This window comes from Pinus tabuliformis, chromosome 1_1 (genome assembly GCF_031772625.1).
Source record: "Pinus tabuliformis cultivar Carrire ecotype Pingquan chromosome 1_1, CPIR1, whole genome shotgun sequence".
NCBI classification, from domain to species: domain Eukaryota; kingdom Viridiplantae; phylum Streptophyta; class Pinopsida; order Pinales; family Pinaceae; genus Pinus; species Pinus tabuliformis.
In genome coordinates, this window is record NC_142297.1 from 282,941,792 (window position 1) to 282,951,124 (window position 9,333).

A 9,333-nucleotide genomic window follows, 5' to 3' on the forward strand; every position below is an offset into this window, starting at 1 on the left:
GATCTGGACAGGAGACCCTTGCCTTTTCTTCTCCTTCTTCTTCTCCTTCTCTGCTCCATCGCAGTGCTTTGTTTTGAGGCCGAGAGCTTCTAGCTTCTACATTTACATTTACTTAGATTGTAGATGTATTTTCTGCTTTTTAAAAGAAATGTTAAAGGGCACTGTTTGGTCCACCGGCTTGGCATGATGTAATCATTGTAACCGACAGTCCTGTTGACCTCTTATGGTCATTTGTTGGACATTAATAAAATTATCTTATCTTATCTTATTTCATTCTCAAGCCAATCTGGATTAGAATGAGACTTAAAGTGAATGCTAATATCATAACTTCATCATATCTAGTATTCATTTCAAGAACACTTCTGAAAAACATTAACAGCTCCTGATTGTTCTCAGTGTATGCTCTGTAAAAGAAAAATAGCAGGAACCCATTATAAAACTTATTACCATAATTTTTGTGCTGGAACTTCTAACCTGAGCATGTAGCATGAACTTAGCCCACACAGAGTTTAGGCAGAATATGAAATGCATCATCAATAACCCAATCAGAGCATATATGAAACTGGTAACAGCAGGGTGGATGGAGAAAGAAAATGACACAGATGATATTGATGTCTACAGGTGATCCAGTGTCTTCAAAATTAAAATAGCCGATGTCACCCTGACAGGTAGTACTTAAGAATATGACATATCATATCTTATGAGGCAAGCTGTTAATATTTAATTATAATTTCTCATCTTATCAAAACTCACACAAATAATTATTTTTTCATCTTATCAAACAGATTCATGGATTATGTGTCAACATATTCATACCTGTATATCCATATGCTGGACAAAAACGAAGGGGAAAAATGTTGCAAACGTTGGCCTAAACCATTTCGATTTTGTTAGCTGAATTTGCTTTATGCTTCTGGGGAGTGCACTTCTGCAGGACTTATGACAGATTCACTTCCTAGTCTCATTGACCTATCCCTTGGTCATTCCTTGGACATCAATAAAATTATCTTATCTTATCTATGATCTCTCGAATGCGAAAGGCCAGCAGTGTACAGGTCAAAACATTAGAAGGAAAACAATTGATTTGGCATCTATATATATTATAGATATGCCATTTCCTAGCTGCATTGTTTACAAAATTTGGAAAAGTTGCCATTCAACTTTTAAGTGATGGCCATGGTTCTGGAAAGGGGCCTCTAGCAGGTTCCATATTTGAGAAAGTGCCAAATCATTAACTTCCTAATAAAGTCACCGATCATACTAATACTTTTACTTCTGAATATACTTGACATTAATTCTTATGATAAGTGTGTTTGATGCATCTTATTTAATTTGTTCAAAATTTGAAGTTTGACTACCTTTACTGAATTCTTTTACTTGGTTGAGCAGGGCATCTCCAAGGCACAGGATGCCTCCAGGGCTTTTATGGAATATGCTCATATGTATGAGGAGGCAATGACAAAGTTGCAAGAATCAGAGGATAAAGTAAAGAGTTTGAATGAAAAGCTTTCTGCAGCTCTCTCAGAGATCAATACTAAAGAAAGTTTGGTGAAAGAGCACGCGAAAGTTGCAGAAGAACTCATGTCAGGTAGCATTTATTTAAGTGTTATTTGTTCCATTTAAACATCAAGATTTGTGGCTCAAAAGTTTGATATGATTTTCTCTTGAAAATTGACCCATACTAGATTGCATTTTCAACTTATCAGCCTGTTAACAATCACTGCTCTTAGACTCACTTGAATTTTCTTTTCCTTTGGGGATGCATATGTTAGTATACAGCCTTATTTACTACTAGTTCTGTAAGAGATTTCTAGGTTATTAACCTGCTCTTTACCTATTATTTGTGGTCATGCTTGGAAATTGATTGAACAGTGTTTCCTGGGCAGGTTGGGAGCAGACAGGGGCTGAAGCACGGGCTTCAAAACAACAGGCTGAGTCTCTGAAGCAGCAAAAAGTTGTACTTGAAGACAGGGTAGCCCATTTGGATGGTGCTCTCAAAGAGTGCATGAGACAACTTCGGCATGTAAGAGAGGAGCAAGAGCACAAACTTCATGAAACTATTGTCAACAAAACTAGAGAATGGGAGAAAATCAGATTTGAATTTGAGGCCAAAATAGTGGCTTTAGAACAACAGCTTCTTCAGGCAGGAGCAGAGAATACTGCAATATCCAGATCATTACAGGAACGTACAAAAACTGTGGAGAATTAAATGAAGCTAGAGCTCAAGCCCAGGCTGAGGTTAAAGTGCTCCAAGTAAATATTGAATCATATGAACATGATATGTCATCCTTGAAATATGAACTTCATTTTCTCAGCAAGGAACTTGAGATTCGCAATGAGGAAAAAAATATTAGTATGAAAAGTGCAGATGCAGCTAATAAGCAGCATTTAGAAGCTGTTAAAAAGATTGCAAAGTTAGAAGCAGAGTGTCAAAGACTTTGGAGTCTAGTTTGGAAAAAATTGCCAGGACCTGCTGCATTGGCTCAAATGAAGATGGAAGTTGAGACCCTAGGGAAAGAAATGGGAGAAGGCCGGAGAAGGAGGTCACCTGCCAAAGGCCGTGGTTCATTTGTTTCTCATTCGTTTGATTCTGGATATGATTCTCAAGATCAAGGTCAAAAAGAATCTGAATATCTAATAGAACGCCTATTGGCCATGGAGTAAGAAACAAAAATGCTAAAAGAGGCCTTTGCAAAGCGAAATGGCGACCTTCAAGCTTCAAGAACATTGTGTGCTAGAACAGCAAGTAAACTCTCAAGTCTCGAGAAACAACTGGAAGTTTTAAATAATGATCAGAAACAGAGAAAACCTGCCCTTGAGCTGCACATTGAAGGACCGAGGAGTCAAACTGCAAGTAACCCACCTAGCTTAACCTCGATGTCTGAAGATGGGAATGATGATGAGGTAAGCTGTGCAGAGTCATGGGCCTCAGCTCTGATTTCAGAGCTATCTCAAATTAAGAAGGAAAAGGATTTAGGAAGAAGTGACAAGACTCTGGAGTCAGAAAAAGTGGATTTGATGGATGACTTTGCAGAGATGGAGAGGTTGGCCTCTCTCCCTTCACCGAAAATGGATCAGACAACTGGAAAATTGGACGTCTCAAGTGAGAAAAGCATTGTAGGAGGCGAAGATAAGACCTCTTTGGAAGAGACTATTGCAAAAAGGGATTCAGAACTTCAGTCTGCCAATCAACTATGTTCAGATCTATCCAAAAAGCCAGCTTCTGTGGAAGAGGAGCTGACTGCCTTGCAATCTAAAAATGATGCCAATGAGAATGCTTTAGCTAGTCTTCAGGCAAGGCTAGATACCATCTTTGAGGTGCATGTTGAGGGTGGTGACGCACATAAAGTGATGGAAGTTGTTAAGCGTGCTATGACACAGACAGGTGGCGTTCTCACTGGCTCTGACTCTTGTACTAAGCAGCTGCTAAAAAATCCTTTGCCCTCTCACGATCTTGATAATCAAGATGCTTCTCAGTTTACCAAAAGATCGATAGAAGAAGAGGAAGATATATCTCTCTCCGATGCTAAATTTCAAATTGATGTTGCTGATCCTAAGCTGGAAAGTCTTGTTTCTGGAGTTGTTACTCTTCTAGAATATATGGTAAAAAAAGCTCAGAGTTCCCAGAATCTCCCAGCCTCAAAAGTGCTTGATTTCAATACCAGTGTTGAGGCATTTACAAAATCTCTAAATCAAGTTTTGCATGGCAAAGTGGAGATCATACAGCTTATTACGCAGATATCTTCTTTATTGACCCATCTTTCTGAAATTTGTGCTCCTGCTTTTGGGGAATATGAAGCTCAGGATGAAGCAAATGGAGATTCCAGTATAATACCTGACATTGATAAATCTATTTATTTCGAAAATGGGGATCTCAAACCTAGCCAACTGGAACAAAATATAACTTCTAGTGCACCTTCTTTATTATTGTATAATAGTGTTCCCAATGCGGATGGTGAGCTTAGTGTCATTCAAGCGGAAAAAACTGCTTTAGAGTCTGAGGTGAAGGCTGGATTGGCTAGACATGCAGTTCTAGAAGAGGAGCTTACACAGGTGAAGACTGAGAAAGATAACTTAATAAATGAATTGATGGCATCCAAAGAGGAGCTAAAACAAACGAAAGATAAACTTGCTGAAATGGAGGAGATGCTGGCAAAGATACGAGAACAACTAACCTCTACTCAGGAGTCAAACCTTCTTGCAGAAAATCAGTTGGAAGCCATGACTTCGGTCAAAGCAGAGTTGGAGTCACAGTTGAAGGCAACAGAAATTGAGAGGAACCATTTGTGTGAAACGGTGAAGGCTTTGGAGTCAGAACTTCAAGAGGAGCACAAACACTATGATGATGCCGAAGCAAAGTTCCAGGATCTGCAGGAACAGCTGCAAAGGTTAGTGCAAATGCTGCAACCATGGCTATGCATGGTACTCTGGTTATCATTTGATATGAAATACAATTTTGATTGTGTCAATCAATTGAACTTGTCGGGCTATTCAACTATTTGTCTCGTTAAAAAAGAAACTATGCAGTAGTTTGAAAGCGGAAACTATGTCTAATAAAGCTTAAGCAGTGTGGTTTGAGTGTCAAACCTTGAGGTTAATTTTACAATTATATCTGTTATTGGAATGCAGGAAGGATGAAGAGTTGGCGTGTTCCCATTCCTCGGTTCCAGATAATGATTTAAAGACAAGACAGGTATTAACATTTTATGAGTTGTCTAACTCTGTGAATCTTCCAATTTCAGCGTGGACTGATAGCTGCATTTCAACGGTGGTAGAGTTTTTTTTCATATACTAACCTTTTATTGTAATAGAGGATGCTATTTTCTTCGCTGATGCTTTAAAAGTTTGTCTTAAAAATAAGGGTCTATATTGCTCATGAATAGTTTATTTTTGCAGCAAAGGGAGATAGCTGCCGCTGCAGAGAAGATTGCCGAGTGCCAACAAACAATACTTATTCTAGGGAGACAGTTGAAAGCACTGTCTTCTCCGAAGGACTCCATGGATTGGTCATATGATATAGAAAATGGACAATCAAGCTCAGGTGCTTGTCCTTTTGTAGGGCAAGAATCATTTTCCCAAAACAGCAAGCATTCCGGGCATCATGTACTGGATGCTTCTGATTACTTGTGTCAGAGCAGTGAAGGTAATGAAAGACTTGAACAGTGTCCTACCTCCAACAGCCAATGTGCCCCAGGGGCATCTGAACCTGATATGTCAGGCACTGGAAATCACAGACAGAAATCTAACCAATTATCTGGCAGGACTGTTCCCGATTCATATCAAAATAATGAACCTTTCTCACCCGTGCATGCAGATTATAGTGAAGGCCACTTGACAATACCTAGCTCTTCTGATACGGAAGCAAGTCCACCAACCGAGTATCCTGTAAAGCCCACACATCAAAGAAATAGGATTCCTCGCTCCTTAGCAGGAATGCTCTATCTAAGTCATTAAATACAGGTGAGGGAAAATCATCATCTTCCTCATCTGAAAAGCATGGGAGTGGGTTTAGTAGGTTCTTCTCCAGGACAAAGAGCAGTAGTAGCCAATAGACCAAGAAGCAAGGGCAAGTGTGTAGTGAGTATTGATTGGTAAACTGCATATGAGCTTTTCTATTCTGGGTTTGGAATATGGCCTTAGAATGCTTAAAAGCCACTATATACAAGACAATGAGTTCTAAATGATGTCAATATTTCTATACCCAGATGATCTCGATCTCAAGCACAGCACATTTGTAGATTCCAAGGGGTGACCTCGTTTGTTTGTTTGCCGATTTTTTGTGCTGAATTGGTATTAGACATACCCCAGCTATGCTGGAATTTGTAAATGTTGAATTGTGGTGGCATAGCACACTGGTCATCATAAATCATTACTTTGCTGGAATTTGTAAATGTTGAGTTGTGGTGGCATAGCACACTGGTCATCATAATTCATTACTTTGCTGGAATTTGTAAATGTCGAGTTGTGGTGGCATAGCACACTAGCCATCATAACTCATTACTTTGTATCAGTTGAAATTCATCAGATTAAAGAAAACCAAGTTAATAGATCTCTTGAGATGTAAAATCAATGATACTGAAACCAAGTTAATAGATCTCTTGAGGATGTAGAATTCAATGATACTGACTGGAAAGTTTACATATTCCATACTGACGTGCATTACTTCTTGATACCTTCCATGGTAACTCTGTTTCTTTGGAGCAATGTGATAAAGATCTACCTTCTTGTTTTGAGCTGGTAACGGTCAGAGCTTAAACATATCTCATGCTTTATTAGGCATCCATGTTCTCGCTGTGGCTTGGGAGGTACAGTTCAGTTTCAGAAAAAAGGGAAATAACCCAATTCCATGCAGGAATATACATGAATTTTATAACATTAGAAGGATCCCAGTTGATGGTATTTACATCTCTATGGGTTCCAACCAAGAATGGAAAATTTTGTTTAACCATTCATTTAATCGAGAATGGAAACGCATTACGGATGAAACAACAGACAGTTGTAGAAACAGACAAACATGCAGCAAGTTTTAGCTATTATAAGAAAGCAAGCTAACATGCTAAGGATTTTGTCACTTAGTTCACACAACCATTTGTTAATAACTTCAATAAAACATATGAATCTAACCAATTACATCCTCATTAAATAATAAGCCCCTGGTTTTGAATAAAGTGCCTCTAGTATATAATGTTTGAACCATCTTGGAGTCATATAGAGCTTGTAATCTGTGAAGTTGGGCAAGAAGATGAAAATGATTTCGCTTGATTGCGCAAGAAACAAAACTGCATCTGAAAATGAGAAAGTTCATTAGATTAAAATTATTGTAATTTATCCACTAGCTTGTAGAAATTGTTCTTAACAATTTTTATGCTCGTAAAATACATAATTCGAGAGTGGAATGTAGTTCCCTGGTTTTATGAATCTTTCAAAATACTCTGTGGTCTAAATTGTGAACGTGTCAAAGTTGGTTATGGACACAGATTGTAGGAGAAGTATGACATTTGTTTACCAGCAATTGTGACCTTTCTTTCCGTCTGGTCAGAGCTTTATTCCCCAAGCAGCATGGGCTTGGTGTTATTAGTTAGGCATGCATGGACTATGATGCAAACATTTTGAAGAGAAAGGAAGGTGAAAAACAGAAGCAGATTGATGAAATGTATCAATAGAAAAATAAGACTTAAAAGCATTCTTTTAATTGTTTTTGGTCTAATCTGAAGAATGTTATTTTTAGGGCTATATTGCTCTTTGCTATAGATAATTGCAATTTTAAACTTTTTCACCATTTTAATATTACATTCATCCCATAACATCATATCATCATTAGCAATTATGTAGAGAGAAAAATAACATCAACAATGCAACATAACAATTAGGAACAATAGAAGAAAAGCATACATAATAGAGACACAAGGATTTAGGTCAGAGACTAGGGTAGAACCCCACAAGGGTGGAAATCCAACCAGATTCTTTTTCTTAGATATTCATCAAAAGTTTAGCTGGGATACAAAGTACAATAAGTAACATCCAATACATTAGGCCTCTTGGGCCAATCCATAATCATACTAGATCCTCTTGAGATGATAGCTGACAAGTATACAACGGCCTTCATATTGCTGTCATAAGTAGCATGTGTATCCGTGGCCATCGTCATAAAAGCATAACGCTAAACTGTCACTAACATCTGACATGCACACAAATTACTGTTACCACTGCCATCAAGAGTACTTTAGAGCTATTGTTATCACTGTCATCTAGATTATTGTTGTTACTGTCATATTAAGGTCACCATTATAGTCATACATCAAAATCACTGTTATGCAACAGAGTCATTGTCATGTAGATCTCATATCAAAGGCACTATCATGACGATCATTGTCACAGTCATACACAAAATCATTGTTATGCAACAAGGTCACTGTCATGTAGATCTCTATATCACATATCAAAGGCGTCGTCATGAAGATCACAATCATACATAATTAGGTCATTGTCATAGAACAAAGTCACTGTCATGTTAAGACCACAGTTATATCAAAGATCATTGCCATACAAAGGTCACTGCTATGCCAAGTTCACTGTCATATCAAAGGTTATACATCATTAGGTCAACCATATTGTCATCACAAGTATCATTGCCAACATATAATATAACCAAAGCAAGCCACAAAGAATGAGTGTGAGCAATAAAGAAACTATTGCGAGTCACAGGGAATGCTATATCGATTTGTCCACAGAGAATACCATACGATCTTGTTATGAAGGCACAAACATATGCTATACAATCTTGTCCACAAAGAATACCATATGATCTTGTCCACATAGAATACCATACAGACTTATGCATACAATCTTTGTCCACAAAGAATGCCATATGAATCTCAGAGATACAATGCAAATCTCAAAGAGATGCGAGCCACTGTGAATGGTGCAAGCCACAAATATACTACACGAGCCACAGAGAAACTGATGCGAGCCACTGTGGAGACAATGCGAGCTAATGTGAGATAAAGTGAGCCATTGGAGTATAGTGCATTGTCCAGAAATAACAATGTGAGCCACAAAAGATTACCAACCACTGGGTATTGCGAATCACAGAGATACTATTGCGAGCCATAGAGAAAAATGAACCACAAGAATTAGTGTGAGTTGCCTCAAAACCATATGAAATCTTCCACATAAGTACGAGTTCAATTGTTCCAAATGGAGGAAGATTGATGCCTATTTATAGTTATTGCCACCTATGAAGGGTCACATCCCTTGGGCAAGATACAAGAAATTATGCCACAATAAATTCAAATAAAATCATTGTTTGCCACATAATAACTTGACTTGAGATCTTTGATGGATTGTCTAGAAGATTTCTTGCCCAAATAAATTTGTCACCTCAAAGAGAGTGCGAAAACCACATTAAAATTGATATTTTCCTTTAACCAATTTGAATTCTTCCTTGGGCAAGTTGGGTTTATATGGAGAAATTCGTCCCATATATGCCCCAATTTTCAACACTCTGTCTCAGTTAGGGAGGAATTTCCATCTGCATCATAAGTCTCATCTCGTGTCATAAAAGAAGAATAATCCACAACTGACAGTACGGGAGATCGATTACTATAAGGGTAAATATCTCCAAACCCTACTGGTCTCTAGGTCAAGTTCCATAACCTTCATTCTCCTAAAAAATGAAGTCTCGATCTAAATAAGAAGAATCATCTAAGGGAGATCGATTTACCACTAAGGTAAAGATCTTCCAACCCTATATCAAAGATAATAGGGGAGACCAAACTCAAAAAAATGATAAGAATCTTCCAACCTATTGTACTATGAAACAAACCCCCCCAT

The 9,333-nt window shown here is 38.0% G+C and overlaps 1 pseudogene across 1 annotated transcript; it reads left to right on the plus strand.

Annotated features, from left to right (window-relative positions):
• The first annotated feature begins 1,429 nt into the window (after positions 1–1,429).
• Positions 1,430–5,973, plus strand: LOC149212637 (filament-like plant protein 4; annotated as a pseudogene). The gene is made up of 4 exons (XR_016250254.1): positions 1,430–1,588; positions 1,887–4,388; positions 4,630–4,693; positions 4,897–5,973. The product of XR_016250254.1 is annotated as a filament-like plant protein 4 (transcript).
• Positions 5,974–9,333: the final 3,360 nt, after the last annotated feature.